The following is a 17419-nucleotide window of genomic DNA, read 5'->3' as shown; positions in this document are numbered from 1 at the left end:
AAAAATGAGATACATTCCGGTGACGTCGGAGGTCACGTGACGGATGAATAGTATTGTGAAAAACTAGGTAATTCCGCTGCGTTCGATTCGTTGAAAGTTTAGTTTGCTCTTAAATCTTTATGAAATTTGTAGTTCATTTTCAGTCATTGTTTCATCATTTAATTATCTATTCGTTCATTTAGTTAGTATAATTTTGATATATATATAATAATTTATTTCCTATAGGAAATAAATTATTATTAACTAACTTTGCAGCAATTGCGCAAGTAGTAGTAACTTGTTTTCGCACTAAATGAATTTAAGATCATACAACATTATATATGTATATATATATATATTGGTGCATTTTTTTTGTTATTTTCATGATACCCGTTGTTCATTGCTTTGCCATATTTTGAATGACAGACAGACAGACAGACAAAGTAGACAGATGTCTTGTTTTGCACCCGCTAAGTCTTTCTGCACCGATGGGCGAAAAATCAAGCAAAGGTGCGAAGGAAAGGTATATAGAAAGAGGGGCAATTTCGTATTTGAGGAGAGTAAAAAGGAACTTCGTACATTTTGTACGAGTTCAAAAGGCCAGAAAGAAAAGATGGGACAAAATAAAATTTAAATTAAATGGCCCAAAAATAATAGAGGGGAAAAAAAAAAGGGCCTATAGAAAGAAAAGGAAAAGAAGTAGAAAATACCCTAAAATACGATTGTGTCCATGAGTGTAGTTAAGGAGTTCATCTGCAAAAATTCGTGTCTTTAAGAAGCAAACTTTAGCTAAGTTAAAAAATAATAATAAATGAATGAATGAATGAATTCCTACATGGTAATGTGTATGCCGTTATCTTGAGACCTAACAAGAAAAGACATATATCATCACAGAGATGTACATAATATTTTAACTAAAGTAACATTAAATATTACCGTTCCCAAAAAATTCATGTATATTTCATAAAAACAGTAATTGACAAAATCATAAATCCATGCACAGTGTGAGAGCATTTCAGCAAAAATAAATTACACAGTTTATTTTTCTTAAATATTAGTTAAATATAAAATTAATTTATTAATTTAACCATTGTAATTTATTATAGTACAACTTTAACAAATTCCGTCACACTGTATTTATATTTGCTCATAATTCTAAGTTTGAGACCTAAAAAAAAAAAAAAGTCGAGGATCTTAGTTACAAAAATCACAATCTATACTCATCGTTGGTCAAGAGATCCCCATTTTTTTCCCTCTCAAGAAATTCCTAAGCATGAAGAGGGGGGCCTCCGAAGGGTGTGAATTGCTGATAAGAACGGACTACTGATAAGGAATGTGGCGTCTGTACGGAATAGTTACGAAGAAAAGAACCACATGACTTGCTACTATTACTAACTATTGTATAATGCTAGAATCTTATGAAAAATAATAAATAAAAAAAATTTAATTGCACTCTAGTGATAGAGAAACATATATTGGATAGAGAACAGAATGTTACTTATCTGAATGTTCCGTGTCAGGGCCTCTTTTGGATTTCTCGTGTTGATAGTAAACAGCTAACAAAACACCTGAAGTTTCGATGAAGCGAAGTTTCCTTTTTCAATTTGATGAATGAGACATTGCATAGGAAAGGTGCATTAAACTTTTTTAGAGAGTTGAAAATATTTACTGAAACAGTTATTTAAAAAATTTCGGAGCTATGTTTAGACACTGCCTCCAGCTTTCGTGATCGCAGCGCCAGCCTCGCCTGCCTTTCCGACAGACAGACAGACAGACAAAGTAGACAGATGTCTTGTTTTGCACCCGCTAAGTCTTTCTGCATCGATGGGCGAAAAATCAAGCATAGGTGCGAAGGAAAGGCATATAGAAAGAGGGGCAATTTCGCATTTGAGGAGAGTAAAAAGGAACTTCGTACATCTTGTACGAGTTCAAAAGGCCAGAAAGAAAAGATGGGACAAAATAAAATTTAAAATAAATGGCCCGAAAATAATAGAGGTAAAAAAAAAAAAAAAAAAAAAAAAAGGCCTATAAAATGAAAAGGAAAAGAAGTAGGAAATATCCTAAAATACGATTGTGTCCATGAGTGTAGTTAAAAGGAGAAGAAACTGTCTTCATTTACAATAAATAGTGTCTCACATGTGTGTTTGTGTAGTGAGTGTGTTTGGTAATGGTGAATAGATGTGTGGCTGGGGAAAAAACAATTATTGACGGTGTTAAAATGCTTCGTATCAAGGTATTTAGCATGGAATATAAAGTAATATGTACGCTTGCATCCTGAGATATCAACAAAGGTCATCAAACAAAAGTATATATTAATTTAACCAAAGTAACTTATGCTACTTTCATTCTCAACATTTTCATACATTTTTCAAAAAACAGCATCAGACTAACAACAGAGAACCATATACAATATATACAATACAAGACCACAATCGCACACACCAAAAAATATATATATGTGTGTGTGTAAATTACTGAGTATATGTATTAAAAACACAAATTAAACAGTATTTATTAATTTAACTATCATAATTTATTACAAGATTAATTATTTTACTATCATAATTTATTACTAGTTAAACAATGTTAGTATAACACAATGAGGCACACTGTTATTTATATAAGCTCATAGTTCTAAGAATTCATTTAAGGCGGTGAAGAATAAACCATCCCTTACATATGGACATTTAACAGATAGCAAAGAACAGTATGAGAAAAAAATCGGTGAGGTATAATATTATTTAAAGGCGAAACTATATTCAAGCGATCTAGAAAGAAATGAGAAATCTTTAGAAAGAAATGAGAATCCAGAACATCCGAGAGGGAAATAGCGCGATGCCCAAATTATCCCTCTCATTCCCAAATTTTCCCTCTCTCGAGATTCCTTAAGGGTTTTGTAAGTGTTGACAGACGTGAACTGATAACGCTGGCGTCTGTTTGGAGTTGATACACAAAGGAAGCCACAAGCAATGGCAATTTCAAGTATTTTTTAATGCTTTAAACTGATGAAAAATTAAGATTTATTGATTTAAATGCACTTATTTAAAGAAATTTGATTTAGTTTAGATGAAAGAAAAGTACTTATCTTAAAATTCCAGGCTTTTGGAGTATATCCTTACATTGTCCGCTGTTTTATTCTCGTCAACATCGGAGCCGAAATTCATTGGAATGATATAGGTGTTGTAGGGGAAAAAACATTTTTCAAAGAAATTTAATTGATAATCACCAAGAGGAAAGGAAATATTTTCACTTTTTTACGGAGCGCAGCGATCGTGCTGCCGCTTGCCTCGGTGATCGCAGACTCCCCCCAATTTTGAATGTTCGTATTTACGTATGAATTCTTTCCTTAATTTGACAGTTAATTCTTTTATGACTTTTGCATTACAGTTTCGTTATTTTGATTCTGGTTTGTAAATTGCTGTTTACTTTTTCTAGTATATCAGTTCTGACAATGCCTACTGCTTGTTGCGAATACGGTTGTTCAGACAATAGTATCAAGGACAAATGTAAAGAAAGTAAGATTTCGTTTCATCTGTTTCCTAAGGATGAAAATTTGCGTAATCAGTGGATTGTAAAAATAAAAAGGGAAAATCTCAATACTACCCACACTACTAGAATTTGTTCTAAACATTTCGAAGAAGAATCAGCCATTTACGAATAGAAGATTGTTAAAGGCAGATGCTGTGTCAACGAAATTTATTTTTAACTCGACTAAAGGAACTACTCGTAAGCGAACTAGTTATGTGTTTGGTGAATCGTCATGTGGAAGTTCAAGAGAAAAGAGATATCTATATCTGTTTATAGGAAGAACCTGTAGCATTTATATATAAAAACAGTGGATCTTAACTTTCTTATCTCTAAATTTTTGTATTCTTATGGTTGTAGAAAAAGCTAAAAAAAATCATTAGGTTTGTTTTATAAAGTTTAATTAATTCCGTTTCTGTTTCAGTATTTTCTGCAGGTGATAGTTTTCAAAATGAAAGTTTGCTTGGTCACAGCTTAATTGCTCTTTATGTCGTGATGTTTGTCATTTACTATTTGACTGCATTTTTATTGTTCATGTTTTATGCATTTATTTATTCCTTTATTTGGTGTTTTATTCTTTTTTTATTGTATCTGTTTCATACTTTGATTTTTACTTTTGTCGCTAAGACTTTTCAATAAATTCTTTTCTGTACGAACGTATTTCTTCATTCGTTTGGTGCTTTATTCTTTTATTGTAACTATTTCTTACTTTGATTTTTTTTCTATTGTTGATGAGACTTTTCAATAAATTCTTTCATTTCTGATTGTTATTTAACTCACCAACCAGATTCTGATTGTGATCATGTCATTATTAGGTTTTATGCGAGATGCTAGGTTTAAGTTTATTCACACTTACTGTTTGGAAATTTTGAACATCTATATTACTTGCGGTGCTACTTTGGTAGACGGTTGCACGCATTTTTGGCGATTTACGTTGGCGCAATTGTTGGCGCGATTTTTACAATCGTCAGCCATCTTGAAAAACGCTGTTTTTACGCATATTAAAGTATTCGAAACTTTAAAAAAAAAAAATATCGTTAAAAGTAAATGGATTCATTTTAGTTGAAAAGATCGTTTTTTAAGATGGCAGGCAAGTGTAAATAAATACATTTACTATGAGTATAAAATACTAAAGTAAGGTTATTATTACTTTCATATAGCAAAAAAGAGAATAAAAACACCGCTATAAAAACATTGTGCCAACGTTTAATTAGATTAAAATATTACTGAAATTGAATATCGAATTAAAAACCATCATACCAACATTTAAAAGAATTAGAATATTATTAAATTCAAATACTTTAAAATACATTATATAGAATATAATTAACATTAAAACATATGTGACAATAATTATCTCAGCAATTTTTGAAAATAGTGTATTAAATTTTTTAAACAAAATTGAAGTATACAATTATAAAATAAAAGAAAAATATGTACTTACATTTTTTTGAGTCATTTAAGCTGTTGTTTATTGATAAGTACCACACAAAAAATCGGAATCAAAATTGAATCGGCTCATTTAACCATCTTTATCTGTGATCTACATTTTTCGCACTTCATTGAAGAAGCAATTAGCGAGTTTTCCTCCAAAAATTTAAAATAAATTTCCTCTGACGCTATTAACAATTTATAAATAAATCTTTGATGGTAAAAGTTTACAATTGGGTGCCCCTTGTTTATTGGCGATTCTTTTTTGACGCCAAGATCGGCGCCAGGAAGGCATAATTTCAAGATTGCCGCTACACAAAACCAAAATAAGAAGTCAAAGAATTGCACAAGATCTGTGTCCATGTACACATCGATCTGTTTTTACTTAAAAAAAACATCTTAGAATTGCACAAACTAGGCATTGCGCACTGCCTTAAATATGTCCATGTACATCAATCTATTTTCATTTAAATAAAATCGGGAAGCTAAAACAAAGTTAAAACTATCGTGGTAACCAGAAGTGAGGTTTTATCGGCAAAATTTAAAAAAAAAAATTGTCGTCAATCGAAGGGGCACCCAATTCTACACTAGAGCCTCTTTGATTAAGAAAGACAGGTTGGCCAAAATAAGGACTCAGAGGGCAATTTTTTTATTCCAATACCAATAATTCTTGGTAATTCCCAATAACAACATTCATCTTCGAAACGGAGATATCCATTCCATTTGAAATCTGAGGAATTCGAAGAGATGAATAATAAAATTTTAAAATGGCGCGGTAATGCACAAATATTCAGTAACCAATCAGGGAGCTGATTACATCAAACGTAGAATTAAAAGTATTTAAATAATCATTCATAATAGAATCATTTTTAAAACAAATGCAAAATTAAATTGTATTTTAATATTTAACAGCCATAAATAATGTTTAAAACATTAGATTAAATTTATAGATATTAATAAAACCAATTACTTTTTAAGTAAGGTGACGTCATTGATTACATCATCCACAACATAAAATTATATAAAATATATAAACAACAAAATTTTTATTTCAAATAAAAATGGAAAATTAAATTGATTTTTAATATTTAGAAGCATAAACAATATTTAAAACACGGAATTTATGCATAATAAAACGCATTTTTTTTAATAAAATGACAACAAAGTATCGGTTACCATAAATAACTTATCCAGCAAGGGGTTTATCATAAGTTGTATTACTCGCCAAAAGAAAAATCGCCAAAATCCGTGCAACCGTCTACCAAAGTAGCACCTTACTTGCTTAAGAATTATTCTTATAATTCCTCCTCGGTTATATATGCCTTATGTCTATTTCCTATTGAAGTCCCATATATATATATATATAATAAAATGTTCTGCAAAATATTAATGTTTATACCAACGTGTGTATGTGTAATAACGAAAGTTATACGTCATGCATATTAATGATTATTTTGCTGAGATTTGTGAATTTTGTAGTAAAACAGAAAGTATCATAATCAAAGTGTTTTGCACATATTATATTGATTACAGCAATTATCAGTGTTGGAACACGTCTAGGCAGTTTTGCAAAATTTTGACAATACCTAAATCACAAGTGGAGTAAAAAAGTAGCCATATCCATACTAAAATTATATCTTTGAATTTGTAATTTAATTTATGTAATTCTGGATTTCATATACGTGTTCAGCATGGTTTCGTAAATTTAAATTTTACCAGCTTGGCTTAACTTACTCATTTATAAAAACTTTGTTTTGATTTAAATGTTTTTGTATATCTTGTAATAATTATTATGCATTTGTTAATTACAAATTATCTTAATTTTCAGCAATGATATCATGCTATGTATTTTCTTCAAGACTAAATGGCGATTGCCTTTCTTTATTCATTTTACATAATTAACATTTTTATAATCATAATAATGAAATTTTTATAATCATCTAAGCCACCCAGACGGTATAGTGGGAGCCGACTGCAGCACTGAAGGGTCCGGGTTAGAATCCCAGAGAAGGCATGGCAGCATTTGTCCGTCTCTTCATAGGAGGTAACGGAGGCCACCTATTAGGCAAAGAATCTCTAATCTTAGAGATTCTTTGCTATTAGGTACCTCCATTATAAAATGGCTACCATTTCTGGGCTTAGTAGTGACCAATGCTGAAACGGCAAAAAGAATCCACCATTTGATAAAAAATAAATAAAAGTTGCATAGATTACTCTTCTACATTGAAAAGAAAATTACTATAAATATTTTTAAGTTATAATTTTATTAACTTAACGAGCAGAATAGTAAATATAAATAGTTGGTTTCTGAAAATCGGAATAGTCAAATTTCCGGAGCACTGGCCCTTAAATTATGTATGGATAACGATGTCAATGTTCTGTGCAGTTCAAAATTAATATGTAATTTTATACAACTGAAAATTTAATTTTTAGCAACTTACTATTATCCTATAGATAGTATAAACTGCAAATCAACACATTTGTATACTATAATATAAAATATAAATGTTAAAAAGAAAAATTTAGAGATTTGTGTAACTGAGTTCATTGCAGTACTAGCTGTGAAACTAACAATTTTTCATAATACAATTTTCTTCATTTTATAATAGTAAATAATAAAAAAGTTATATCTGTATACATTTTAAATATTCAAAAAATAAATTTTAAGTTATTTTTAATCTTGCAAGTTACATAATTTATGTGCAGAATTTTTTATTTTAAAATTATGTAGCTCAAAAAGATTTTCAAGTGTATTTATCGAAAAAATCTACCATATAAAATATACTAGTGTAATTCTAATGCATATACCTAACGCACATGTTATCTCAAACTATGCCCTGACACAATCACTGATTTTCAAGGACTAAATATACAAGCTAGTAATTTAATATTTAAACTAAAAAAACTCAGCAATCTGCCATGAAAATTTAGAATTAAGTATAAATTCTTACAAAAGCATCCTTTTATATTAAAATGTTTCAGTATTACTGATGCTTCTAATATTACAGCTGTTGGTATCCTTAATATCTACAATGGAAAAAAATAACATTCCGATATTTATGTGTATTCATTAAAAATCGATTACAACAGCTAAAATATTAAAACATATTCTGATGAAATTAATAAAACTTTAGCGGCATAAAGTGTTCTATGGCACTAATTAATATTAATGAGAGCAAATTGGCTTTGTATTTGTTTTTGCAGATAAACAGATCTCTCACGAATCCAGCTATTTCAGTAATTTTGAAGAACTATTCATGAATTATGAATATACTATTATAACACTTACATTTAAAAGTTTGGAAAACGTTATTCAAGGTCTCGGGAATAGTTTTCAATTAACTGATATACACTTAATATTCCTAATGAAAACATTATTAATACTAGTAAGTATCATGCCTAAGAAAAATTTATAAATCTTATCTCGTTTTCTGCAGAAATTTGCACAGTTGTTTCATACTTAATTGATTTCTTCATTTCGGCCTTAACACAGCTTGTTATAAGTACCGCGCTATCCGGCATTACTTTGAAACAAATATTGTTCACATGTTTTTTCTTGAATAACAAAAGACCCTTCTTGTTGACATCAAGGAAAGGGAAATAATTTCCAAGAGTATTTTTTAATTTCTCACAATATCCATAAATTTCTAAATTCGAAAATCAATTAATTTCAGAAGAATAGCTGCTATCGACTCCGTTGTAAACATAGCACATGCAGCTGTTGTTCATAATCCACGTGACCACATTTTCCCTCTTCTTCTCTTGCGGAATGTATCTCATTAAGAAAATTTTCTCATCATGTCAAATTCCTGAAAAACTAATGGACAATTTGTGATGAAATTTGGTATGAATGTATATTTATAACAAAGAAAGAGAAGCGCTGCATTGATGGCATCCTGGACATGAGGCAGTTGAGGAGCTCCTGTGGTAGTCGATCCAATTCCTGTATCAAGACCGGAATTTTTTTACTCCGGTATGTTTCACTAAGGAGAATGGCGAAATGAAATTGCCTTCCCAAGAGCGTCTCAGACATGCTGTATAGGGTTAGGTCAAGAGATCTGGCTGGCCAATCCACGTGGTGAATGCCCTCACTTTACCGGTAATCGTCGACCAGCTGAGCTCTATGTGGACCAGTGTTATTCCACTGACAAGAACCCAGAAACATCTGCGTCCTTGTCGAATATAGGGCTCTAAGATCTCTTTTCCATGCCTCATAGCGTGCAGGGTTATGCGGCCGTTCAACATAGCGTCCAAACCATTACACCTCCATCATCGTAATGATCCTTTTTCCTGAAGAGGGAGGAATGGTATCATCTTACAGGCTCTCTCCAGATATACGTACTTAATAATCAGTATCCAGACTCGACTCATCTTTAAAAAGTATAGTGCTCTGTAAAATGTCTAGTCCAAGGTGTATGTTGTCTGTACCATACTAAACGCACTTTGTTGTGTGCTGCAGCGAGCAGAACTCAAACAGCGTGTATTCTGACACACAGCTCTATCTCATAAAGCCGTCGAGCAACGGTAGACTGTCAAACTCGGGTTTCAATGGCAGCAAAAGGCTCACGTGAGATCTGTGATGCTGTAGCAATCTTGCTTCGCCGCACTGAAAGTACTAAATAACGATCGCCATTTTTTCTTATGGATCGTGGACCTAGTGCCGAACTTCTGGATATGGATCCAGTGTCTTGAAACTGTTTCCACAAATTGCAGATGACACTGGATCTTGTATTGTTCTCTGTAGTCCGTCTGCGCTTCTAACTGACCAGCCACAAATCTACTGACAATTTTCCATCTCAGTCAGTCATCCGTTCGCTCTTAGCTATAGTTTAACCGCACCGGCCGCGACCATGAGCACAAGTACCCATGCGACATTCGGACCGATTTATTTACTAAACAGCGTGAATGAACTTGAATCATGTATTAGGGAAGTTTTCCGTTTTTATTTTTCCCAGTTTATTTTATCACCATTTGTGATTTACTTTTTGATGTATTGCGTTTAATTTTGGGCATTTACTTATTTATTTATACATTTCTCTATATATTTGCAAAAATATGAGTGTTTTCAAAGCTTAATTTTGATACATTTATATATATAATTTTATGATAAAGTGTAGTAAATAACTATTATTGTATAGTGTAGTAAATAACTATTAGTTTTAGGAAGTTGATTAGGTAATAGTGTTGTTCGTTTTTACAAAACACTTATACGCTTGCTTCGTAACAGAACAATTTTCTGGAGAGCGTTGGGGGAAATGAGTTAAAATATGAGTGAGTGAAATCTGATTGAGGGCCAAATAAATGTAATGAAATGTAAATTGAAAGGGAAATTGGAATTTTTTTTTTTTTTTTTTTTTTTGAATTGAGTACTAATACTTTTTTCTTTCCGACATATTGGAAGGACAAGATAAGTATCATGATGTTTTCAAGATCAGAAGGCGATGTACGTAATTCCAGTCAAGCAAGAAAATTCGTAAAGTAAGTTTCTTTATCCTAGTTTTAACGTAGGATTAGATCATTTTGTAAAGTTGGTCCTGAAAAATGTAAGGTATATTTTAATATTATAACAGTTATTTAAATTTAATTATGCTTTCCTATCATTCCTCGTTTCAACTTACAACTACCAGAATGAGTTTTTAGAATCACGTTGAATGCAAGTGAGTGAGTAGTAGTATAGTAGTATAATTAAAGTAAAATAACACGCCAAACAAAAACTAGAAACTAGTCCGCCATCGAAACTAGTCCTGTGAAAATTTTCAAATATAACGCTGATTTTTGTTGTTTGACTTCTAAATTAAGAAGTAGTATTTGAGGAAGGTTTGCCTTCTAAGTCAAGACGTAGTATTTAAGGAAGGTTCAACTTACCTCGAGAAAGGGAGCTAAGGATCCTGAGTAGCGCGCGTTTACCATCGCTCTAAGTTTCTCAATTTTGTTGCGATCGGCGGTATATTACGTGCCTTTCAGATAGTCGCCGGCTAGTTTAAATTTAAGGGTCCACTACGTTAAATTTGTGTTAGCTTCAGCTAAGTTTCTTTTAGTTAGATATAATTAGTTCTTATTTCTTAATTTTAAGCCCAAGTGGAGGCTTTATTGTAAACCTGAAGAAAGGTGTCAACTGTTCATATTATTTTGAGGGAAATAAAGGTTAGTTAACCCTTCCTGAGTTCACGACTTCTGTTACTTGAACTAAGCGATAATTCCCTGAACAGTTCACTAGGTTCCTCGACATTTACTTTAGTAGAATAAGAGTGAGAAACTTTACACGATTATTCTTATCATTAACAGCAGTAACAAGTAATTAAATTACATGCGTACATAAATATTACGCTCTAATTAGAATTTTACACATGCTGCAAAACCATTTGTGAAGTTGACGATATTCCCATTTCATTCTCTGTTTTTATATTCCATGATCTTTTTTCTATTATTGTAAAGCCATTGCTTATTGAAAGAGATACCGAAGTTCTACAGAATAAAGCAACTCTCTCCCTCAACAAATTTAGCTAGTTATTTAATTAATTAAAGCGAAGCAAGCGAGAAACATTTGAGTAGTAAAAAAGAATGCTTTTTTCAGTGTACTTTCTGCAGGTTAAGATTTATATTATTTAATTAGGGCAAAGTACATAGCAGTTATTTGCTAACAGAATAGATGCCTTCATGGAGGACCTTCTAAGGTAAACTGGCTCGTATCCACATTACACATGGGAAAACACAAAACCCAAGCAGCGTGAAATCGAACCCATGTCGAACCACTAATGTTCAGCTGCTTTTCCTCTCAGTCGCTGGTGGCCTCCCTTTCTGAAGGAAAGTGGCTCATTTCAATTTAAACACGGAGAAAGCTACGAAAACGCTCATGTAGTTCGAACTACTAGTACTCAACAGTTTTAACCAATCGGCCATTGATGGATCTTTAACAAGATTGGTCTTTAACAAGATTTAACAACAGTTTTAACCTATCAAATGTCATATTAAATGAAATAATGCTAAAATATAGAAAAATACATATAAAATATACCTGATCGCACTAGTTGTCAAAATTTCTTTCTTCATCTTTAATTCGCTTTAATTATTTAAAAATAATAAATAAGAAGTAAAATATTAAAAGTGTAAACATTTTCCCTGCATGAACAACGTTTAGCCTGCTTATTTTGTTTTGTTGTTGCTGCTGTTAGAAAAAGAAGTTACCTTATGCAGTTTGAAAACTAGCCTTCAGTTTCCTTTTTTTCTCAATACCAACTCTACTTATTGATGCCTACAGGTGACCTAGCAAGATTGTATTTATAGCTTGTATCGAAGACCACACGATGTTGCTTCAGGCTTTTAGCAATACGAAGTGTTGCAAAGTTATTTCGCTTTTCTCCCGTCATTGAATTTGTTACTGTTTAGTCCATTCGTTCATTATAGTATAGCTTTATTACTATAAAACGAGATCGCTGTCGCTCAATTCCATGAAGTTACTTGCTGCAAATTTGCCTTATCTATATCTCTAAAGCTTATTTATATCTTATAAGAGCAGTTCAACGATGACTGGTTTTTATTGGACTCAACCAATTCAGTTTTGTAGTGAGCTAAAAGGTTCTTTCTATTGTAGCTGTCGTATTTTTTTAATAGCTTTCCTTTCTAAGGTTCCCGATTAATTTCAATTTTAGATCGAATTTCTTCCAGAATTCGACTAATAAAACTGCATCTTTCAAATCAGATACTGAGACATCTATAGGATACTAATCATAACAACAAGCAGACATATTTATCTTTTGCTGCTTGTTTTAAAGCGAATTTTAGGTAAATAGCCTTAATTGCGAAGATCTGCCGGACCAAATAGACTTCAAGCTGAAGAAATTTCGAAGTTATGCGATGACCTAACAGAGCAAAATAGCGTAACCTTCCAGCATTGGTCTCGAAGCCTAAACTGTGGTACGACTGGCAGCGTAACGAGTTGAGCCATATTTCCCCCCCCCATCTAATTTCAAAGATTACTCAATTGGATAAAGCTGATGATTGCTAAATAAGTAAAGCCGCAATTATTGGAAATTTGTAGCAAACTTTCTTTATGCTACCTGGTGGATGAACTTAGTGGCTGTTAGAAAGAAGTTCTGTGGTATCCTCAAGTGCAGTATAAATGTGGGCCAGTTTGCCTCAGAACGGTGAGCGAGAAAACCCTCTCATTTATTGCCAGATTATCCTCGTGTGCTTTACACAAGGGCAATCTGGCTATTGTTCATGTTTCTCCTATTAGCTATTGTTTCTGCTGTTCATAGATTTATTTCTTCAACGTCTTGCAAACATCACTTGTAGATCGCAGACGACTGGTTAAACACTTTGTTCATGGATAAGTTTCAGATAGAGTTTAAAGGTTAAAAGTTCAGAGTTTGAATAATGATTCTGTATGTACTTCCATTTAACATTTCTTCATATGCTGTTCCAATGCGATAAAACTTTGTTCAAAGCTTTTCATAAAACTTTGTTTTTTCTACTTGTCTGGAGAGGGATTACAAACGGTCAAAATGAACTGCATATCTTTTAGAAAGTGTTTGTGAGAGCTTCGATAAAAAATTGATGTTCTATAATCTATATCCTTCTCAGGCTTTCCAAATAATACCTTTAGCTCGAAGTTCTGCTTACCAGATGATCATGCTAAATCACATAGAGCTCATTTGGTGAATGAGTATTTGGAATCTGGAGATGTTATCCGAATGGACTGCGCAGCAAACTTATCCGACTTCAGTACTCGAACATGACTGAGATGCCTTATAACATCTACGCTACAGAAAGCCAGTCTTCATGAAAATCAAAATCTTGCTTAGATTGTTTTCAGAACCTCAGATCAATCATTTTAGAAAAGTTGGACTTACTGACAAAGTAGCTATTGATGGTCGCATAATTTCCATGGAAAGAAATTATTAGTTACATATTAGGTCGAGGTAATCATATACCATATTGTGTGTTTAGATAGCTGTAAGAGGTTGCCCTTAATTTACCTTTTCTGATAGCTTATGAATAATTTCTCTTTGTAAATGTAATTCTTTACAGGATAAAAATTCTTTAGTGTAACAATATTGCATTTCCTCTCAAATTTTATTGCACTTGATTTTACACATCTGGCATCATATTAATTTTTGTAATTCGTTAGTTTTTATCAAAATTAAAATTTCGCAATTGAAAATTGTGCAATGAATAAAATAACAGTTTTGATTTTTTTCATTATTTAATCATATGTCCACAAAATATTTCAACAATATGTTATGAGATAATGATTTGAACTGAAATATGATAAATCAGGTTATTTCTAAGAACTCTAATGCTGTACCATTATTTTGTGCACTAATATATGTTAACTTATATCTGTACTTTTCTATCATTCTGATAGTGATTCCATTTATTTAAAAAATATCACAGTGGTATATTGCTTTCGTGTGCTGCTATTTATTTCAGCGATGGTTAATTCATAATTTATTTCATTGTTGTTCTGAAAGCAATTTAAGGAAGCATGAAAACTTCTAATAAGTGTTTGATATTGGCTTAAATTATGAAGTAATATAAAAAGCAGTATGGAAACATGTAAGAGTTCACATTTTTCCGCATCTATCACCCATTCGAGCAAACAGCAGCAGTTTGAAACACGTTTCAAAAATCGTCTTTACTGCTTAGATTCATTAAAACTTGAAGACTACAGATACAAAAGTACAGGTTTTCGCGTTAATAATCAAATCAGGTCGAAATAAATGCAACACCTGTTACTTATTTTTCTCTTGCAGACTTTTGGACCGTTGTAGTGCATCATAACTTTCCCGTCTACAAGAGGTAGCTGTTAATGAAGCAAAAATCTATTTCAGTATTAAATAACAGGTAATGATCTAAAATTTTCAGAATTTAGAATATTTATTTACGTTTGTTTATTTTTTTGCAATTTACTAATTTGTGGTATTTTTAAACAATTCTGTGTTGAATATTATAGGAAATCTTGTTAAAACACCCGAAGTTTGGTTTTTTTGGTTTGGTTTATTAGATTACAGTAAAGCACTCGAGGGCTATCTGCCTTAAGGGAGGGATGCCTTCGTGGAGGACTTTTTAAGGGAAACTGACTCGTATACACGTTACACATGGGGAAAACCACGAAAACACCCATGCAGCCAGCCCGTTCGTGGGATTCGAACCTCGGATCGAACTATCAGTGTTCAGCGATGGCCTCTGGTGTAAACACCCAAGATTCAGATCATAATTTTAAAATTTTGAATATGAAGGTAGAATTATCGAATAAACAAAATAAACTATTTTTATATAATGCTTGATGTTTCTATTAGTCGCACATTTTTATCAATATGAAATTTTAATTTCCGACTGCATTTATCCAACAGAACTTATTATATCGTGATCGTCTGCTTATGTGTAAAAAAGAAAACTGGTTTTAAAAGAACCCAAGCTTTTAAAACCAGTTTTCTAACTAAAAGTGTTTCAATATGTTTTTAAATATTAAAATTTTAGCCAGCGTTATGCTAGTAATTAATTAAATTAAAGAATGAAAAAATATAAATCTTTTCCAACTTTTGTTCAGCATATTTAAAAATATCCACAGTTTAAAATATTTGTTGTAGTAATAGTAGCTTGAAAAATAAGGTATTTCTCCCGCCTTCTTACTGTGTCTTCGTTGTATAGTGGTTCTGCGCGCTAGGCCAGTATTCCAGAAGTCCGTGGTTCGATTCCCGGCGAAGCTGATTGCTAATTTTTCATCTTGCCTGCTTCCAAAGAAAACCTAATGTCTCTACAATGGAGGCTTAACTGCAAGTGTGTTGGTTGAGGATTCTCCACACCCAGGATTTGGTGATTGGGTACCCTAAAAACCCCAGTCGCCCTTTAAAAAGGGGGAGTATATAAAGTATTTCTCGTGCCTTCGTGGTGCAGTGGTTCTGCACGCTGGGCCGGTATTCCAGAGGTCCGTGGTTCGATTCTCGGGGAAGGCGAATGCTAATTTTTCATCTTGCCTGCTTCCAAAAAAAACCTAATGTCTCTGCAAATTCAGTAGATCACCGATGGGAGAACTGTGCAATAAATTTAGATAGAATTTTAAATTAAAATGAAAATAAAGTCCACTATAGTCTGTTACTTTAAAACATGCAATTCAAAGTTTTCATCAGTCCACCCATTTGCGACCGTAACTCGTGTCGTTATCACTGCGCAGCTTTTAATTTCTTCATACCATTTGAGACTGTACTTCAAATTAGCCTTCATCTGCGTGTTTTCCAGCAAATGAAATTCATTAAAGAATTGAAATGAAGTGGGAGGAGGGGAATTAAGCAACTTGACCTTTTTACCATAGCTGCTGTTGCTGTGCTTACGAGTCCAATCGGGTCAAGGAAAATAATCTTATTATTTTAAATTAACAGGCTTTTCTCACCCTGTGACCTAAGAACTGACAGTCACTGCAGGTCAACCCATAAGTCACTAGTATGAGATAGTGAAATAAAATTAAACAACATTATAAAATTAAATAAGATTTTAAAATAAAATAAACCGTAGGAAAGCACTACCAGATAAAGCTGTTGGTATCAGATTGCTTATGGATTAGTCACTAGAAAATTACAGTTGTTGGCGATCAGCGGTCTTCATGGTTGGTCAGATTACAACAGTACCCTTCGAAATGTTATTAATTAATGATTCAGAAACTGATGGTCATCTGGGGTCAATCAATAAGTCATCACTGCAGAGCAATGGTGTAAATTTAGGTAGATCTTCAAGGCAGTCTTATAACATATAAGTCATAACGTAGTAAAAATAATTAGATCAGTTATTAAAACTAAACAAAACCTGAAGACACTATTGACGTAATGGAAGGCCACTGATGGAAGTCAGACTCATAGTTATCAATGACCAGTCACAGCGATCTCTGGGCTCTTAATCTCCAGTCAAGGAATGTGTGGTGTGGCGGCAGGGATAGGCTTGCCAAAGCAGTGGATAATAAGTATTTAGTATAACGGTAACGCAGGTGTCCGCCGATAACATCGCGGCAAAAGTATCGCGGACGAAAATGTCGCGGAGAAAACGTCGTGGTACAAAACATCGTGTGGGAAAACATCGCAAAGAGAAAACATCGCAGTTCTAAAACATCGTTGGTACAAAACATCGCTGTCCAAAATAAAGCGGTTCAAAAACTTCGCAGTTTAAAAACATCCTTGTCGAAAATATCGTGGTAAAAAATAAAGTATCTACAAATCATCGCATGACTATAACATCGCAGACATGCTTTTTTCAGGTTTTAATAATTGTAAATGGATATTCCCATAATGATTTGTGAGCGCAAGATGTAAAGAAGGATAATTTTCACTTTCACATTTTTTTATTAACTAATAAATTTTTGTTGAAAAAGTAAGAAGGAAACTATTAATTCAACTTATAGATTATACTTTTCATGAAAAATTACCAGTAAAAAGTTTATAAAAATTATTTATTAATGGCCTTTGTTAGTTAACTATGTCGGTTTAAAATTGTA

The sequence above is a fragment of the Stegodyphus dumicola genome, chromosome 3 (genome assembly GCF_044657685.1).
Source record: "Stegodyphus dumicola isolate Sdum_Otavi_A_Nest chromosome 3, ASM4465768v1".
In the NCBI taxonomy this organism is placed as follows: Eukaryota; Metazoa; Arthropoda; class Arachnida; order Araneae; family Eresidae; genus Stegodyphus; species Stegodyphus dumicola.
Note: the sequence above shows the minus strand (reverse complement) of the source record.